Below are 21,299 nucleotides of genomic sequence, written 5' to 3' on the forward strand. Positions count from 1 at the left end.
ACAAGCAAATAAAATTTTGCTGAAGATCATTCAAAAGCAGCTGCAGCAGTACATCAACAGGAAACTGCCAGAAATTCAATCCAGATTCAGAAGAGGACATGGAACTAGGGATATCATTGCTGATGTCCGATGGATCCTGGCTGAAAGCAGAGAATACTAGAAAGATGTTTACCTGTGTTTTACTGATTATGCAAAGGCAATCAACTGTGTGGATCATACCAAATTATGGACAGCATTTGGAAGAATGGGAATCCTAGAACACTTAATTGTGCTCATGAGGACCCTGTACATAGATCAAGGGGCAGGCATTCAAATAGAATAAGAGGATAATGTGTGGTTTAAAGTCAGGAAAGTTTTGCATCCTTTCACCACACCTATTCAATCTGTATGCTGAGCGAATAATCCCAGATGCTGGACTATATGAAGAAGAAAAGGGCGTCAGGATTGGAGGAAGATTCATTAACAACCTGTGTTATGCAGATGACACAACCTTGCTTGCTGAAAGTGAAGTGGACTTGAAATACTGAAGAAGATAAAAAAACACAAATTCAGTATGGATTACACCTCAACATAAAGAAAACAAAAATCCCGACAGCTGGACTAATAAGCAACATGATGATAAACGGGGAAAAGTTTGAAGTTGCTGAGGATTTCAATTTATTTGGATCCACAGTCAAAACCTACGGAAGCAGCAGTCAAGAAATCAAGACACATTACACTGGGAAAATCTGCTACAAAAGACTTCTTCAAAGTGTTTAAAAAGCAAAAATGTCACATTGAAGACTAGAGTGTGCCTCACCCAAGCCATGGTGTTTTATTTATTTATTTTTAAACTGTGCTTTAAGTCAAAGTTTACAGTTCACGTTAGTTTCTCATACAAAAATTTATATAAACATTGTTACATGACCCTTGTTGCTCTCCCTGTTACATGACAGTGCAATCCTCCTTTTCCAGCCTGTATTTCCTGTGTCCTTTCAACCAGCCCCTGTCCCTTTCTACCTTCTCATCTGGCCTCTGGCCAGGGGCTGCCCACACAGTCTCTGTGTCTGGTTGAGCTAAGAAGCACACTCTTCGCAAGTATTATTTAATGGCTTACAGTCCAGTCTAATCTTTGCCTGAAGAGTTGGCTTCAGGAATGGTTTCATTTTTGGGCTAAGAGTCTGGGTACCATATCTTCCAGGGTCCCTCCAGTCTTCATCAGACCATTAAGCCTTGTCTTGTACTAGAATTTGAGTTCTGCATCCCACATTTCTCCTGTTTCATCAGGGACTCTCTGTTATGTTCCCTATCAGGGTGGTCATTGGTGGCAGTCAGGCATCATCTAGTTCTGGTCCCAAGCTAATGGCGTCTCTGGTTTATGTGACCCTTTCTATCTCTAGAATTCATATTTTCCTTGTGTCTTTGGTGTTCTTCATTCTCCTTTGCTCCAAGTAGGTAGAGACGAACTGACGCATCTTAGGTGGCTGCTTGCTATCTTGCTCACTGTTTTGAAACCCCAGACGTCACCCCCAAAGAGAGATGCAGAACATTTGCTTAATACACTTTGTTATGCCAATTGACCAAGATGTTCCCTGAAATCATGGTCCCCAGATCCCCATCCCTGCTCTTCTGTCCCTTGAACTGTTTGGTTGTGTTCAGGAAACTTCTTAGCTTTTGGTTTAGTCCAGTTGTGCTGACTTCTGTTGTATTATCCATTCCTTCACCTAAGATAATTCTTGTCTACTATCCTTGGAAACTCTATGGGGCAGTTCTACTCTGTCCTGTAGGGTTGCTATGAGTCCTATAGGGTCGCTATGAGTCGGAATCCACTCGATGGCACTGGGTTTGTTTTTTTTTTTTACTATCTAGTTAGTAAATTTCCCTCTCCCTCTCTCCCTTCCAACCCTCATAACCATCAAAGAATCTTTTCTTCGGCGTTTAAACCCTTTCTTGAGTTCTTATAATAGTGGTCTCATACAATATTTGTCTTTTTGCTACTGACTAATTTCACTCAATATAATGCCTCCCGGATTCATTCTTGTTATGAGATGTTTAGCAGATTCATCTTTGTTCTTTATCATTGCTTAGTATTTCATTGTGTGAATATACCATAGTTTGTTTATCCATTTGTCTGTTGATGGACACCTAGGTTGTTTCCATTTTTTCCTATTGCAAACAGTGCTTCAATGAACATGGGTAAGCCTATATCCATTTGTGTGATGGCTTTTATTTCTCTAGTATATATTCCAAGTACTGGCATTGCTAGATCATATGCTTCTTCCATTTCAAGCTTTTTAAGGCAGACCCAAATTGATTTCCAAAGTGGTTGTACCATTTTACATTCCCACCAGCAGTGTATAGTGTTCCAATCTCTCCAAAACCTCTCCAAAATTTATTATTTTGTATTTTTGGATTAAGGCTAGTCTTGTTGGGTGAGATGGTATGTCATTGTAATTTTTATTTGCATTTCCCTAGCCATAGTCTTTTCAATCACCTCCTATGCATGTGAAAGTTGGACAACGAATAAAGAAGATGAAAGAAGAATTGATGACTTTGAATTGTGCTGTTGGAGAAGAATATTGAACGTAGCATGAACTGCCAAAATAACAAACAAATCTTTCTGGGAGAAATACAACCAGAATGCTCCTGAGAAGAAATTATTGCAAGACTACGTCTCACATACTTTGGATGTGTTGTCGGGAAGGATCAGGCCCCGGAGGAGAACTTCATGCTTGGTAAAGCAGAGGGTCAGCGAAAAAGAGGAAGGCCCTCAATGAAATGGATTGACACAATGGCTGTAACAATGGGCTTAAGCATAACAAGGATTGTGAGGATGGAGCAGGACAGGGCAGTGTTTTTTTTCTGTTGTACATAGGGTCGTTTTGAGTGTGAACCAACTAAATGGCACCTAAAAACAACAAGAAAAGGTAGAAGATGAATGGAGAAACAAATTGTTGTGTATTCATACAATGGAATATTATTCAGTTATAAAATAATGAAGTACTGATGCATGGTGTAATTTGGATGATTTTTTTAAAAACATGCTCAGCAAAAGAAGCAAGACATGAAAGTTCACATACTGTATAACATCTTTTATATGAATTTCCAGAATAGGCAAATCCACAGAAACAGAAAGCAGATTAGTGGTTGCCCGGAGATGGAGTAAGGGGGAATAGGGAGTGGATCAAAGGGGAATCGAGAGTGATTACTTAATGGGTACTTGTGTTCCACTGGGGTGATAAAAGTGTTTTGAAACTATAGCAAGCTGGTGATTTCACAACACTGTGAATGTACTGTCACTGAATTGTATACTTTTAAAATAGTTAATTGTTACTGAATAGTTTGAACACAGATTCTCTAGCAGAATCCTGATCAAAAGGAGGAAATTGCAGAACATAAATTTTGAATTCTAATGAAATCAAGACATTTTGGAGTCTCGGATGCTGAAAGAACCCCTGAAACCATTGTCATGAGATAATCTTTAAACCATAACCTGAAACCAAAAAATATCCCCTGAAGTCTTCTTCAAACCAAATAATACTTTTGTTTAGCTAGTAAAGTATGTCTGCCTTGAGCACTGTGCTCCTTTAAGATCCACCATATGTAATAAAACCAACAACAGTGACTCTAAAGATTATATAAGAACCTTAGAAGGTATGAGTTTTTATAAATAGGAGAGGACCAAGTCAGTGAAGGAGGGTAAGAATGGTTGTACAACTGAAAGAACGTGGAAACCTTGGAATGGGTGCATGTTTTGCTGTATATATTCTCAACTAAAAAGAAATTATTTGTAAAAAATGCTTAATTGCTTGTTATGTGAATCTCACCTAAATTAAAAAAGCAAGCAGCGTATCTTTGTAGGTAGAGACACTCCTGCAGAGAATATACTCAAATGTAGGTTTAATGACCCATTAAAGACATGCTGTGTAGCAGATATGAGCACCTAATACGTGGTTAGTCTGGGTGACCTTTAAGAGCACAACTTACTGTACAGTCCATGTTTCTATAACTGACTTTACAGACTCTAGAGTGCCTGGACTGTAAATGGTTACTGAAATTGATTTAAATACAAACAAAAGTAGGATATCAAAAAACCTCATTTTTGCTGACTGACTTTTTTGCAAGTAAATTCTAGTATTTGAATACATAAAATTAAGTTGTATAAATTAAAAAGGAAGATTTCCTCAAATCACTCCTTTCATCTGTCATCATAGATCAATTAACCAATATTGATTTGAATGGGCCAAAAATTTAAAAAATGTAATACATATAAAAGAGAGAAGAAAAGTGCATCCTAGAAAGTTTTCTAATCATTTTTACTGTTTCAAAAGGTCATTTATGTATAAATGTTAATAAAGTTTCTTAAAGGATCCGACTATCAGAGAGCATGCTATTTAAGATTTGTGCTTCTGATTCCTAACAAAGAAACTTCTTCACAAAATACATAATTAAAGCTGATATGGCTGCATGTCATTCTCAGTCAAGATTAATATTCAACCTGTATCTTATATTCCCCAAATATTTCTGGACAGCCATTCCCATGTAAACAACTTAAAACTAAATAACAGTAAAATGCTTATATGTTAGAATCTTCCTACAAAGTAATTATGTGTATTTTTGGCCTCATGTTGAGTAGTTTTGGTAAAATTATCAGCATCATATTTAAATACTATTACTGCAATTTATATAGCTCCCCTGGAACAAAGGTTATGCTTCCTTAATAATAGGTAGAAAATAATTTACTAGAGAAGTAAAGAATTATGAAATATTTTACAGAGAACACAGAGCATTATTGATATGATAGAGTTTGGATATATTGATGGCAGTGAGCAATAATAAAAAATATTTGGTCCCAGAAGGAGCAACAGAAGAAAGACTTTGAGTTGCTGGTGTGGTGGTAAGTTCATGGCACAAACAAGAAACTGTTTTTTCCCTGGCAATTCTTGGGGAAATCCTCTTTTCTTCAAACACAAATCAATAGTTTAGAACTGTGAATGGATATGAAATGAAAAATACAAAGTAAACTCTGTTCTGAAAACAACACCCAGAGCAAATAAGTCATGGTGATCCCCTACCTCCCTTGAGAGTCTAATTGCCCAAATGATGAAAGATGGCATATAGCTGAGTGACATGTATTGCTTGGGAATGTTGAATCTGAGCTGATTACTAAACATTGTTAACTTTCAGTTTCTTCATCTGGAAGTGGGAATAATTATAGTATCTATAACAGAGTTGTATGGCTTAAATGCAATAATATAGGCTAAGTGCTTAGCATATCTGGCAAGAACACATACCTAACAACATCAGTTACGTCCAATTATAAATAGTGTCTAGGCTCTTAAAAGCTTGTGAGCATCTAAGGTACAACTATTGGTTTCTATTTGTCTGTAGGAAAGGGGAAAGTAGGAAACTTAAGACTCATAGAAGAAACGAGTCTACATCTATACCCACTGCTCGTAATTGAATGGTGCATTTTCCAAGACCAGTTCCTTATATAAAATCAGTGTTATGTGAGAAGGAAGATGATTGCTAGATAAATAAACAAATCTGCCTTGAAAGAAGTGCAGCCAGAATGCTCCTTAGGTACAAGCATGGCAAAACTTCATTTCATGTATTTTGGACATGTTATCATTAGGAATCACCGTTAGAGAAGGACATCATGCTTGGTAAAGTAGAGGGTCAGTGAAAAAGAGGAAGACCTCAAAGAGATGAACTGACATAGTGGCTCCAACAATGGGCTGAAGCATAGCAACAATTGTGGGGATGGTACAGGACCAGGGGATGTTTCCTTCTGTGGTACCCAAGATCATTATGAGTCAGTTTGTCCAAAAGGATGTTAACATACTTAAAGAGTGTATTTTAATTTTTCACTCAAGTTGTACCTATCCTTAAATTTCCTTAACAAAGACAATGATTCATTATTTTGCAAAGTATTTTTTCCTATTTATGTATTATCGTATACCAAAATTAATCAAAATCCATTTATATTTGCAAGTTATGAATGGCCTTTAATGAAGAGAATAAGAGTTCATGAAATAGAGACTGTTCTGGAAAACCTGGGATGCATAGCTTCTGTCCCCACAGCAACCAACTAACTGGTTGCACAAGGTCCTCCAGGGTGCTTAATTTCTTGTGCGCTGGGATGCTCTGCTGCTTCTCAAGATCAGCAAGAAAGGAGGAGCAAGATGACTTATCGTTAAAAGAAAACAATCTTAATCCTTATATAGAGGAATTATACATTTACATCTGATTTAATTTCACCCTTGCAGAAGAAGTTACATTTGAGCAATAGAATTAGAGCCAGATTTTGGGTTATGCTGCCTGTATCTTTCAGCGAGATCTATTTCTTTAGCCATTTTTTTAGAATCCGGAAGATTTTTTCTCGTGCTTGAATTAATTCAGCTGAATCACTATCCATTTTTTCTTCCATATCTGCACAATGCGATTCACCTAAGAAAAAGAAAGGGAAATATCAGAATACCAAACACCAAGTATGCAAAAACCAGATGTGCTTAACCTCCAGCTGTACATTAGAACACATGGAACCCTGATCAAGCAAACCTGTGTCTCATCCTCATCCTGCTCAGTTTCTGATTTAACTAGTCTGGGGGTGGACAGGTATGAGCAATTCTTAAAAGCTGGTTAAAAGGTGACTAAAATGTGCAGACATAAATAAAAATGAGGATTAGTTTGCTAATCTAATGGGCTTTGAATCAAAGAAGTAAGTTTTTGTAGATTAAGGTTGGGTAAAGATGATATTTATTAAAATGAGATTCTGTTTGCACCTAAACAATCCTTCTATGCTACAAACTAATGAACATTTCAGGAAATAACTAAGGTGGAAGGATTAGAGAATAATTTTTTTTGTTTCTTTTTTTTTTTTTTCTTTCAGCCCAGATGCAATATAACGTAAGATCCACCTGAGGAAGTTACGATGTCTGAATCTCTGTGAGTCTCATTTTAGAAAGTTTTCTACTGGTCTACTGGAGTCACACTGTACAAGAGCTGTCACACTCCAAGAGTTCATTGTTCAATTTTCAGAAAATCTGCAAATGGGCTGTTAAACTGTGAGCTTGAAATTAGCCATGATGGGAGTATTTCGACCACAGAAATCAGAAGGTGCTACAAATCAGGGCTTTTTTTTTTTTTTTTTATGACAGTGGACTGATAAGCACATAACATATGAGAATAAGATCAAGCAGATAAAATATAATGGGTATTTAAATATTTGTCAATGCCTTAATTTTACAGATTTAGAACCTACACTTCAGTGAGTTTAAGTGACTTCTCAAGGAAATTGATGGTGGACCCACTCAACTAGGGAGCCACAAGCACAAGGCCTCCCTGGGTCCAGGCAGCTCCACCAGCAGGCTTTTGCAGAAACATTGTTTATTGTTGTTTTTCCTTTTTTTTTTTTTTTTGATATTTCTTTTCTCTCTCTTTCTCCCACCCAACTAGCCCTGTGTGGCATCTCCCCCTTTTGATAAGCTGTGATGTATTGCTGGGCATCTGACACACAGCCTCCCTAGATCTACATGCCCCCACAGGCCAGTTCCCTAAGCACCATAGTTTTTTTATTTTTCCTTATCTTTCATCCTCTCTTGTTTCCTTCTCGCTCCCATCAAAGCCCTGCACTGCCCTCACCCCTTCCTGAGTGCCTGTGCTGTGCTGCCTGTAAAGAGAGACATCAGCTCCCTGCCACTGCAATTTCTCCACACCCCAAACAACCAGCTCACCCAATACCATTTTTTAAATATTTTTGTTGTTTTGTTGTTGTTGTTTTGCTTTGTTGGTTTGTTGTGTCTGCTTTCTCTTTCTTTTCTTTCCTTTCCTTTCCTACCCAATTAGTCCCAAGTGCCACCCTTGCCCTTCTTGACTGGCCAAATGGCAATGCTCAGATAGACAGCCACTAGAACATGGGGCCTAGCTGAATCTGCACCCCCTTACACTCCAAATACTAAGGTGCCCTAATTTTTAAAATTATTTAATTTTTGTTTTCTTTTTTGCTCCTGTTTGTCTCTCTTCTTTCTCTCAACCACTTATATCCCCAAATCACATCCTGTCCCTTCTCTCCTGCCTAGCTGCAACACTTGCCAAGTGCTGTGCCCCAAGCAACACTGGCACAGATCACTGGATCCCATCAGACACTACCCCTGGCCCTACTGCAATGGTACATGCTGCAAATGAACCATCCCTACCCCTCCCGCCCATTGGACCTGCCCTGCTGCACCATAACTAAGCTACCAGATTTGTCCACCTGGACCACGTGGTAAGAAGCATCATGGCCACAGACAAGCAAGCAACAAAGTATGCTTAGCCTGCCTGGCCATACATAACTTATAAAACAAAAAATCAGGAAGAAAGAAACAAATATACAATCAATAAAGACAGGAGAGAATACCAAAACACATTTAAAAAAATATACAGGATGGCTCCGGTAAGTGAACAAAATAAAACAGCAGATGGCCTTCAGGTAGAAGAAAAAGCACTGGAACTACCTGATATGGAATTTAAATGTCTAATATTCAGGTATCCCCAAGAGATAAAGGAAAAAACAGATAAAAACAAGGAAAAATAGGCAAAACAATGGAAAGTACAGACTAAATCAGGGAAAACACAGACCAAGCAAAGAAAAAATTCAGGAAAATAAAATGGGAATAAAATGTCAAAATAAACTCACAACTAGAAATCATACAAAAAAGGAATTAGAAATCCAAAAGATAAATAACAAAATTTCAAAAAGGGACAGTGTAATGGAAGGTTTTTGGAGCAAATTTGATACAATGGAAGACTAGATCAGTGAAACTGAAGCAAATCCTTGTAAACCACTTGTTTAAGGAAAAAGCAGAGAAAGAATGAAGAAAAAAAAGATGAAAACCTGAGAACAATGTGGGATACAATCAAAAGCAAAAATGTGCATGTGATTGGAGTTCCAGAACAGGGGGAGAAAAAGGAAAACACAGATTGGGTCATTGAAGATTTGCTGTCAGAAAACTTCCCATATATATCATGAAAGATGAAAGCTGACCATCCCAGGAGCTCAGAAAACACTGTATAGGGTACAACACACAAAAAATCAAGAACATATAACCACACTCACTAAAACCAAAGATGAAGAAAACTGAGAGCAGCTCGAGAAAAATGAAAAGTCACAAAAAAAGGGGAAACAATAAGACTAAGCTCTGATTACTTGGCAGAAACCATGCAGACAAGAGACACACCTTAGAAACAAAATATATATATATATCAAAAATCAAAGCATGGGAAAAAATATCAGGGAAACAGCAAGCAGAAAGAGCAAAAGTGGCAATGCAAATCTCAGCTAATATAGACTTTAAAACAAAATTCACCAAAAAGGCAAGGAAGGGCATTATATAATGATTAAAAGAACAATCCACCATGAAGACATGACCATAATAAATATCTATGCTCCCAATGACAGGACTCCAAAATACATAAAACAACCTCTAGCAGTCCTGAAAAAAGGAATTGACAGTTCCAAAATAATAGTAGGAGACTTCAATACACCAGTCTTGGTAAAGGGCAAAATATCTAGAAAGAAACTCAAAAAAGACACAGTAGATCTACCAAGTTGACCTCATAGACATATATAGAACATCCCACCCAACAGCAGCAAAGAACATATTTTTTTTTTTCCAATGTTCATGGAACGTTTTCAAGAATAGATCATGTCTTAGGCCACAAAGCAACCCTCAGCAAAATCCAAAATACTGAGATAATATAAAGCATCTTCTCTGATAGCAACACTATAAAAGTAGAAATAAATAACAGGAAGAGGAAGAAAAAAAAAATCAAATATATGAAAATGAATAACACTATGCTTAAAAACCACCGGGAAATAGAGGAAATAAAAGATGGAATAAAAAATTTCCTAGAATCAAATAAGAATGAAAACATATCATATCAAAACCTTTGAGACAAAGCAAAGACACTACTCAGAGGTTAATTCATAGGAAGAGATAGATGCACACATCAAAAAAGAAGAAAGGGGCAAAATCAAACCATTAGCTATACAACTCGAACAAATAGGAAACGAACAGCAAATAAAGTCCGCAGGAACCCAAATAAAGGAAATAATAAAGATCAAGACAGAAAGAAATGAAATAAAGAATAGACAAACGATAGAAAATGTCGACAGAACCAAAAGTTAATTCTTTGAAAGGATCAACAAAATCAACAATCCATTAGCCAAACTGACACAAGAAAAACAGGAGAGAACACAAACAACCCAAGGAAGAAACGAAATGGGTGACATTACAACAGACCCAAATGAAATAAAAAGGGTTATAACAGAGTACTATTAAAGACTGTACTAGAACAAATTTATAAAACTAGAGGAAATGGACAAAATTCTAGAAACACACTGCCAGCCTAAAATAACAGAAAGTGAGGTTCAAAATCAAAACAACAGCATAACAAGGGAAGAGTTTGAAAAGGTAAAAAGAAAAAAAAAAACTCATAACAACAACAAGAAAAAACTGCTGGCCCAATAACTTCACTGGAAAATTCTCCCAAAATATTCAGAGAGAACCTTGCCCAGGTACTAGTCAAACTATTTGAGAACAAAAATAAAAGGAATACTTCTGAATTAATTCTATGAAGCCAGCATAACCCCAATACCAAAACCAGGCAAAGACACCGAAATAAATAAATAAATATAAAAATTAAATAATAAATAAAAATAAAATTACAGATCAATATACTTCTTGAATATAGATGCAAAAAAAATTATCAACAATTTTTTTTGGAAATAAATTCAGTATCAGATAAAAAACACACCCTGACCAAAAAGGATATATACCAGGTAAGCAAGGAGGGTTCATCATTAGAATATCAATCAATGTAATCCACCATATGAGCAAAACAAAAGAATCCCATGATCATCCCGAACAACACAGAAAAGCCATTTGATAAAGTCCAAAACCCATTCCTAACTAAAATTCTCAATAAAATAGGTATAGAAAAGAAATTCATCAAAATAATGAATGGCATCTATACAAAACCAATAACCAACATCATTCTTAACAGAGAGAAGCTGAAAATATTCCCCTGAGAAAAAGAATAAGACAAGGATGTCCTTTATCACCACTCTTATTTAATATTGTGCCGGAAGTCTTAGCTAAAGCACTAAGACAAGAAAAAGAAATAAAGGACATCCAAATTGGTAATGAAGAATTATAAATATCCCTATTTGTGGATGACATGATACTGTTCATAGAGAACCCTAAAGACTCCAAAAGAAAATTACTGGAACTAATACAAAGATTCAGCAGACTAGCAGGATACAAGATAAACATACAAAAATCAGTTGGATTCCTATATACCAATAAAGGGAATGATGAAAAGGTAATCAGGAAAACAATACCATTTACAATTGTCTCTAAAAAAATAAAATACTTAGGAATATATCTAACCAGGGACGTAAGAGACCTATAGAAAGAAAACTACAAAAAGTACTGCAAGAAACGAAAAGAGAACTACATAAACGAAAAACATACCATACTCAGGAATAGGTAGACCCAACGTTGTGAAAATGTTAATTCTACCCAAAGCAGTCTACACATACAATGCAATCCCAATCCAAATACCAATAGCATTCTCTAAAGAGATGGAAAAACTAATCATTAACTTTATATGGAAAGGATAAGCAAAGCACTATTGAAGAAGAAAAAAGTAGGAGGACTCACACCTCCTGATCTCAGATGCTACTATAGAGCAACAGTAGTCAAAACAGCCTGGTATTCGTAAAAAATGGACACATTGGCCAATGGGACAGAACTTAGAAATCAAATGTAAATCCATCCTTCTAGGGTCATCTGATCTTGACAAGGGCCCAAAGTGCATTAAACGGGGAAAAGAGAGTCTTTTTAACAAATGGTGCTGGCAAAACTGAATGTCCATCTGTAAAAAAATAAATAAAAAGCAACAGGAACTTTATCTCACATCATACACAAAAACTAACTGAAAATGGATGAAATACTTAAATATAAAACCAAAAATTATAAAGATCTTAGAAGAAAAAAACAGAATCAATACTAGAGACCCTAATAGAAGGCATAAATAAAATACAAATCATAACTAACAATTCACAAACACCAGAAGATAAACTAGCTAACTGGGATCTTCTAAAATTAAACACTTATGCTTATCAAAAGACTTTACCAAAAGAATTAAAAGAGGACTTACAGACTGGGGGAAAAAAAATCTGTGACAAATCTGATAAAGTCCTAATCTCTAAAATCTGCAGAAAAATCCATCACCTCTACAACAAAAAGACAAATAAGCCAATTAAAAAATGGGCAAAGGACCTGAATAGGCACTTCACCAAAGAAGCAACTCAGGAGGCAAACAGACACGTGAGGAAATGCTCAAAATCACTTGCCATTTGAGAAATGCAAATCAAAACTACTATGAGATGCCAACTCACCCTGACATTACTGGCATGGAAAAGAAAAAGAAAACAAATGTTGGAGAGGCTGTGGGAAATTTGGAACTCTTAGGCACTGCTGTTGAGAATGCAAAATAACACAACCATCTTGGACAACAATATGGCACATCCTTAAAAAGCAAGAAATAGAAATGCCATATGATCCAGTGACTCCACTCCTAGGAATAAACTCTAGAGAAGTACAAGCCGTCACACAAATAGACATTGCACATCCACATTCATTGCAGCATTATTCACAATAGCAAAAAGATGGAAACAACCTAAGTGCCCATCAAGGGATAAATGGATAAATAAACTACACTACATACACACAATAGAATACTACACAACAAAGAAAAATGATGATGAATCTGGGAAACATCTCACAACATAGATTATCTGGAGGGCATAATGCTGAGTGAAATAAATCAATCACAAAAGGACAAATATTGTGTCAGACCACTATCATAAAAATTCATGAAAAGGTTTACAAACAGAAACATTCTTTGATGTTTACTATGGAGGGGGAAGGTGAGGATGGAAAAACACTAACTAGACAATGGATAAGTGGTAACTTTGGTGAAAGGTAAAAACAGTACACAGTACTGGGAAAGTCAGCACAGATTGGTTAAGGCAAGGTCATGGAAGCTTAATGGACACATCCAAACTGCCTGAGCAACTGAATTACTGGGCTGAAGGCTAGGGACTATAGTCTCAGGGGACATCTAGCTCAATAGGCATAACATAGTGTATAAAGAAAATGTTCTACATCCTACTTTGGTGAGTAGCATTTGGGTTCTGAAAAGCTTGTGAGCACCCATGTAAGATACTGGTCCCAAAACCTCTGGATCAAGGGAGAATTAAGAAAACAAAAGACACAGAGGGAAGATTAGTCCAATGGAATAACAGAACAGAGTTACCACAGCCTCCACCAGGCTGAGCCCAGCACAACTAAATGGTGCCAGGCTACCACCACCAACTTCTCTTTCAAGGATCACAATAGAGGGTCCCAGGCAGAGCTGTAAAAGAATGTAAAACAAAACTCAAACTCACAAAAAAAGACCAGAATCATGACTTTTGACCAACATGGCACCATGGACAGAAGCACCACAACATCCCTCCACAGCAAAGACCCAAAAAACTAAGTAAAACAGAGTCAAAAGTCATTCCTGGAAGACAAAGTGTCAAATGAAGAAATGAAGAACTCAGCCAAATACCAAATGGATTAAGAAACTGACAGAGGACAGAGAGCAAGGAGAGGTATCTGTGGAGCTTTCTTATTAGCTAATACAGCAGGGATTTGCCATCTTGGACTCCTGTTGGAGATTGGCTGACAGGTAGCACGGGAAAGCAGCCTCAGGGAGCTCCCAGCAGATGACAGACAGAGCATCTGGTAACCAGAGATACATGCTTTCCCACCCCATCATCTCCCCACTGCTCTACCTTCATTGACAGAGAGAGAGTACAGGAAAGCAGCATCGAGAAGTTCCCAGCAGGAGACAGAGCACCCAGTAAGGAGTGATATACACTTTCCCATCCTCTAACCTTCTTCTCCTCCCCCTACAGCCTCCTCTGCTTCCCACCATCTGCAGTCTTGGCCAGGAGGCAACTGCTTTGGCCTCAGGCCGCTTGTATTCACCCCACCCACACTGGCCTGCCCCCTGAGCTGGTGTTTCTTCTTTCCAACTTTTTTGGCCTCTTCTCTGCCTCCCACCACCTCTTTGTTCTCTCTCAAACAACTGGCTCCATGTGCCATCTTTGCTTCTTGAAAGGCTGTGAAGCCCCACTTGACTGGGGAACCAATCCCCCAGCCTGGAACACAATGCTGGTGGGATCCCCGGGGCTTTTTTTTTTTTTTTTTTTTTGCTTGATTTGTTTTGTTTTGCTTTGTTCTGTTTGTTTTCTTTCTCTTTTTGCACTGAGGAGCCCCTTCTAGCTGGGCTGCACTCCACAGCTTAGGATCCAATCCCCCAATCTGCATAGGTGGGATTCCTGGGGACTTTTCTTTTTTCTTCTCTTTTTCCCTTTCTTTCTTCATTTCTCAGTTTTTATCTGTCTATACTTAGCTTCTTTTCCTGTCTCCTGAATACTTGGTGCTGTGTGACATCTATATTCCTTCAGGACAGGCTATCCTGATCAGCCTAGGAAACTTCCCCAGTATTCTTGGCCACACCATGGTATGCCTGGAGGCTTTTCTTTTCTTTTCTTTCCACATTTTTACCTAATTTTTTTCCTGTTTTTTTTCTTTTTGCTTTTCTCCATTTCTCAGTTTTTCATCTCTCCACTCCAATGGCAAGCTCCCTTTGCACTTTTTCTTTCTTTTTTCTTTGTTTATTTGTTTTTGGCCCCTGTTTCTCTCTCTTCTTTACCATACCCATATTAGCTCTATACATCACAACCTCCCCTCTCTTTCCTGCCAACCTGCACCATGTGCTGAACATCACATCTCTAAACAGCACAGGCACAGCTTATCAGGTCCTGCCTGGCACTGATTCCTGGCCCGCCCTGTGGGCCCTACCACATGCCTCAAACAACCCATCCCTGACACTTCCCTTCAGGTCGACTTGCCCTGCTCCACCAGAGCTGAGTGACTGGACCTGCCTGCTGGGAGCCAGGCTGCAAGGGCGGCCCCTCTGCACCCACTGCTTATGCTGGGGGCAGTGGGTGCAGAGGGGCCGCCCTTGCAGCCTGGCTCCCAGCACCTGCCCATAAGACAAAGAGGTGAAAAGCACTGTAACAACAGATGAGCAAACAATGAAGAATGCACAGCCCCCCTGCTCAGACATAACCAAATAAAACAAAAAAACAGGACAAAACAAACAAATCTAAAATCAAGAAAAGAAGAAAATAACTACTGAATGTCTCAAAGACAGGAGACAATATCAAAACATATAAAAAAGAAAAAAAAGGACAGGCAGGTCCAAAATGAAACTTTTGCAGTACTTTGTGGTAGAAGAAAAAGCATTAGAACTAACTGATGGGGAATTCAAATCCCTAATATTCAGAGCTATCCAAGAGTTGAAGCAAAAAGGAGACAAAAATAAGGAAAAAACAGACAAATTTATGGAAAAGGCAGACAAATTCTTGGAAAATACAGACAAAAAATGGAAAAATTCAGGAAAATAATACATGAACAAAATGTCAAAATAAATTCACAACTAGAAATCATACAAAAACAACAATTAGAAATCCAAAAGATAAACAACAAGATTTCAAAAATGGACAGTGTCATTGAACGGCTGAGCAGCAGGTTTGAAATGATGGAAGACAGGGTCAGTGAAATTGAAGATAAACACTTGGATACCACTCTGAGGAAAAGTCATAAAAAAGAATGAAGAAAAATAAGGAAACTCTGAGACTTATATGAGATTCAATCAAAAGCAAAAATTTGTGAGTAATCAGAGTTCCAGAACAGGGAGAGAAAACAAAAACAGAGAGGATCACTGAAGAATTGCTAACAAACTTCCCTAATGTTGTGAATGATGAAAAGCTGACTGTCTAAGACCACCACGACCAAGTGGGATTCGTACCAGGTATGTAGAGATAGCTCAACATTAGAAAAACAATTAATGTAATCCATCATATAAATAAAACTAAAGACGAGAACCACATGATCTTATCAATTGATGCAGAAAAGGCATTTGTCAAAGTCCAACACCCGTTCCTGATAAAAACTCTCAAAAAAAAATAGGTACAGAAGGAAATTTTCTCAACACAATAAAGGGCATCTATGCAAAGCCAATGGCCAACATCATTCTTAATAGAGAGAGGCTGAAAACATTCTCTTTGAGGACAGGGACAAGACAAAGATGCTCTTTACCACCACTCCTATTTAACATTGTGTTGGAAGTCCTAGCTAGAGCAATAAGGCAAGAAACAGAAATGAAGGGCATCCAAATAGGTAAAGAAGAAGTTAAATTCTCCCTATTTGTGGATATGATACTATACATAGAAAACCTAGAGGACTCCAGGAGAAAACTACTGGAACTAATAGATTCATCAGAGTTGCAAGATACAAGATAAACTTACAAAAATCAGTTGGATTCCTATGTACCAACAAAGAGAATGATGAAAAAGATGTCAGGAAAACAATACCATTTATAATAGCCCCTAAAAAAAAATAAAATACTTGGGAATAAGTCTAACCAGGGATGTAAAAGACTTAAACAAAGAAAACCATAAAACACTACATCAAGAAACCAGAAGAGATCTACATACATGGAAAAACATACCTTGCTCATGGATAGAGAGACTCAACATTGTGAAAAAAACAATTCCACCCAAAGTGATTTACAAATACGAGGCAATATGGATCCAAATCCCAACAACATTTTTTAAAGAGATAGAAAAACATATCATTAACTTTATATGGAATGTGAAGAAGCCCCGGATAAGTAAAGCACTATTGAAGAAGAAGAATAAAGTAGGAGGACTCACACTACCTGACCTCAGAATCTGCTATACAGCTACAGTAGTCAAAACAGCCTGGTTCTGGTACAACAACAGATACATTGACAAATGGAACAGAACTGAGAAACCATATGTAAATCCATCCACCTGTGGGCACCTGATTCTTGACAAAGGCCCAAAGTCCATCAAATGGGGGAAAAGGCAGTCTTTTTAACAAATGGTCCTGCAAAACTGAATGTCCATGTGAAAAAAAAGAAAGAAACAGGACCCATTCCTCACAGTATATACAAAAACTAACTCAAAATGTATCAAAGGCCTAAATATAAAGCCAAAAACCATGAAGTTCATAGAAGAAAAAATAGGATCAACACTAGAGGCCCTAATACACAGCATTAACTGGATACAAACCACAACCAACACACAAGCTCCAGAGGATAAGCTAGATAACTGGTATCTTCTAAAAATTAAACACTTATGCTCATTAGAAGCCTTCACCAAAAGAGCAAAAAGAGAACCTACAGACTGGGAAGAAATTTTTGGCTATTACAAATCAGACAAAGGTCTAATTTTTTAAATCTACGAGAAAATACACCACCTCTACAACATAAAGACAAATAATCACATTAAAAAATGGGCAAAGGAAATGAACAGACACTTCATCAAAAAAGACATTCAAGTAACCAATAGATACATGAGGAAATGCTCACAATCTCTAGCCATTAAAGAAATGCAAATCAAAACCACAAGGAGATATCTTCTCACCCCACCATTACTGGCACAAATCAATAAACCAGGAAATAGCAAATGTTGGAGAGGCTTCAGGGAGATAGGAACTCTTATGTGCTGCTGATGCGGATGCAAAATGATACGACCACTTTTTAAAATGATATGGCACTTCCTTAGAAAGCTAGAAATAGAAATACCATATGATTCAGTAATCCCACTCCTAGGAACATATCCTAGAGAAATAAGAGCCATCACAGGAATAGACATATGCACACCCATGTTCATTGCAGCATTGTTCACAATAAAAAAAAAGATGGAAACAACCTAGACGCCCATCAACAGATGAGTGGATAAACTGTGGTACATACACATAATGGAGTATTATGCAACAATAAAAAAAAATGATGAACCTGTAAAACGTCTCATAACATGGATGAATATGGAGGGCATTATGCTGACTGAAATAAGTCAATCACAAAAGGACAAATGTATGAGACGACTACTGTAAAAACTTATGAAAAGGTTTACATACAAAAAAGGAACAATCTTTGGTGTTTATGAGGGATGGGAGGGGTGGGGAATGAAAAACACTAAACAGTAGATAAGTAGAAACTTTGGTGAAGGGCAAGACAGTACACAATACTAGGGAAGCCAGCACAGCCTGTACAAGACCAGGTCATGGTAGCTCAATAGACACATCGAAACTCCCTGAGGAGGCAAATTGCTGGGCTGAGGGCTGTGAGGACCATGGCCTTGGGGAATGTCTAGTTCAATTGGCATAACATAGTTTATAAAGACTATTTTCTACATTCAACTTTGGTGAGTAGTATCTGGGGTCTTAAAAGCCTGTGAGCAGCCGTCTAGGATACTCCACTGTTCTCATCCCTTTGGGAGCAAGGAAGAAGGAAGAAAACTAAACATACAAGTGAAAGATTAGTCCAAAGGACTAATGGACCACATCTACCACAGCTTCCACCAGACTGAGTCCAGTAAAACTAGATGGTACCTGGCTACCACGACTGAGTACTCTGACAGGGATCACAATAGAGTGTCCCGGAAAGAGCTGGAGAAAAATGGAGAACACAATTCTAACTCTAAAAGAAAGAACAGGCTTGCTGGCCTGACAGACTGGAGAAACCCTGAGCTTATGGCCCCTGGACACCCTTTCAGCTCAGTAATCAGGTCACTCCTGAGGGTCACTCTTCAGCCAAAGTTTGAACAGGCCCATGGAACAAAGCAAGGCTAAAGGGGCACACCAGCCCTGGGGCAGGGACTGGTAGGCAGGAGGGAACAGAAAAGCTGGTAATAGGGAACCCAGGGTTGAGAAGGGAGAGTGTTCACATGTTGTTGTGGTTGTTAACCAATGTCGTAGAACAATGTGTGTACTAAGTGTTTGATGAGAAACGTTTGTTCTGTAAACCTTCATCCAAAGTACAATAAAATAAAAAGTAAATAAAATTAAAAAAAAAAAAGGCCAGAATTAGTGGTCTGTCAGAGACTGGTGAAACCCAAGAGTATGGCCCCCCAGACACCCTTTTAATTCACTACTGAAGTTACTTCTGATGTTCATACTTCAGCCAAAGATTAGACAGGCCCATGAAACAAAATGAGATGAAATGGGCACACCAGCCCAAGGGCAAGGATGAGACAGCAGGAGGGGACAGGAATGCTGGTAATGGAAAAGCAAAGGTGGAGATGGGGAGAGTGGTGACACGCCCTGGTGTTGGCAACCAATGTCAAAAAAAAATATGTGTTAATTTTTTAACAAGAAACTCATTTGCTCTGTAAACTTTCATATAAAACACAATTAAAAAAAAAAAAAAGAAAGAAAGAAAACGGGTAATGGAATTAAAAGACTGAAACTAGTTGACCAGAGTGTCTGTCACACTCTGGCTTATGTAGCAAATGCCAAATCCTGCCAAATGTAAGCTCAGGGTTTTACATATAAGCAACCATCCAAATCAAAAAACAAAACTAAGTGAAACAAAACAATTGCCTGAGAATCAATTTCCACTTACGGCAACCCCATGTGTTTCAGAGTAGAACTGTGCTCCATAGGGTTTTTAATGAGTGTACTCTTTTGGCAGTAGATGGCCAGGTCTTTCTTCTAAGGCACCACCAATCTTCCAGCTAGTAGCTGAGTGCTTAACCATTTGCACCACCCAGTGACTCCAAGCATGCATCCACATGGTATTTTAGGGGCACCAGGTATTTGCTTTTACCAAAAAAAAAAAAAAACTCTTTGCCAAAGAGTTGATTCCCAATTGTAGTGACCCTTTCGGCCAGAGTAGAACTGCCCCACAGGATTTCCACGGCAGTAATCTTTCTGGAAGCAGACAGCCACATCTTTCTCCTGCAGAGTGACTGGTCGATTCGGATGCCAACCTTTCTGTGAACAGAACAATGCTTAACCATTGTACCATCAGGCTCCTTATTTGCTGTTAAAAAGCCAAAATTATGTAATAACTATGGCACATCCAGAAAATGGAGTACTCTTCACCTATTAAAATAGAATGAAAAAGGTTTGTATTTGCTGAGATGGAAAGATCTCCAGTGTACATTGGTGAGAGACGCAAGCAAGGTGTAAGACAGTGTATATAACATGCTGTATTTTGTTTGTGAAGGGAGAAATATGAATATACATGATTACATTTGCAAAAATAAATAAATAAATACTGAAAAGATGAATAAGAAACTACTAAAGATGGCTCCCTAACAGGTTAGGAGGAAAAATGAGCAGAAAAGGTAAGATACCTGTCTGTAAGAAAGAAGCAAAGGACAACTGACAGATGGTAACAAACCAGTGTTCCCTATAAGCATAAACAATTACACTGAATTTTAAGATTAGATGAGGTCCTGCCACGATTTTTATGAAACCAGACACAAATAAGACCACCCTGTAACCATTCCTGAACATAAGACAAAAACAAGGACACTCCGCAACTGCAAGGAGTCCCTGGGTGATACAAACCATTAAGTGCTCAGCTACTAAGAGAAAAGTTGGTGGTTTGAACCCACCTAGAGGTGCTTGAAAGAAAGCCTGGCAATGTACTTCCAGAAGATCTCAGCCATTGAAATCGCTATGGAATGCAGTTCAACTCTGAAACACTTGGGTTTGCCATGAGTTGCAGTTAGAACTGGTTATTATTAAAAAAAAAAAAAAAATTTTTTTTAATATTATTATTATTAAGCAACCACAAAATTAACAAACTATCCTTCTGTCCCCACTAACATGAGCAACTGCTCCTGTTTCTCACATGACAAAGGTAGCCCCACTTTGTTCTCTTGCCTCCTAAATAAACATTATAAAAATTCTCAATCATTGAATTGTTTCAACTGTTTTCTAGCATTTAAGTTTGGTCTATGCCCACATGTGAACATGCCAAAGTGTAAAGTGATAGTTCTGACACATGCTGAAACTGTAAATATCTAAGAATGCAAAATGAAATTCATAAAAGACAAAGTAAGTTATTATAAAAACTTGATTTTACTACTGTTTAATATAATGGGCCATGAAACTGTATTTTCAATTAATACAAAAAACTCTTTGAAGACCAATTAGAAACGGGATTAGAAGCAGACGTGGAAATGGAGGTAAAGTGGAAAAAGCATACTTATCTTGACAAAGCGTGCTCTTTAATTAAGGCACTTGACATAACTGAAGTTTCTGACTAAAATATAGGCCTAACCCCATCTTAGTTTAAAAGGCTCCATTTCGTATTTTTAAATACAGCTG

The 21,299-nt window shown here is 37.8% G+C and overlaps 1 long non-coding RNA gene across 1 annotated transcript in view; it reads right to left on the reverse strand.

Annotated features, from left to right (window-relative positions):
- Positions 1-5,960: 5,960 nt before the first annotated feature.
- The window catches only part of LOC135231533 (uncharacterized), a 35,513-nt gene continuing 20,174 nt past the window's right edge, over positions 5,961-21,299 (reverse strand). The window contains exon 2 of the long non-coding RNA XR_010322230.1: positions 5,961-6,429. This is a non-coding gene — a long non-coding RNA (uncharacterized LOC135231533). The remainder of the gene's footprint in view (positions 6,430-21,299) is intronic.

Source organism: Loxodonta africana, chromosome 6 (assembly GCF_030014295.1).
Source record: "Loxodonta africana isolate mLoxAfr1 chromosome 6, mLoxAfr1.hap2, whole genome shotgun sequence".
In the NCBI taxonomy this organism is placed as follows: Eukaryota; Metazoa; Chordata; class Mammalia; order Proboscidea; family Elephantidae; genus Loxodonta; species Loxodonta africana.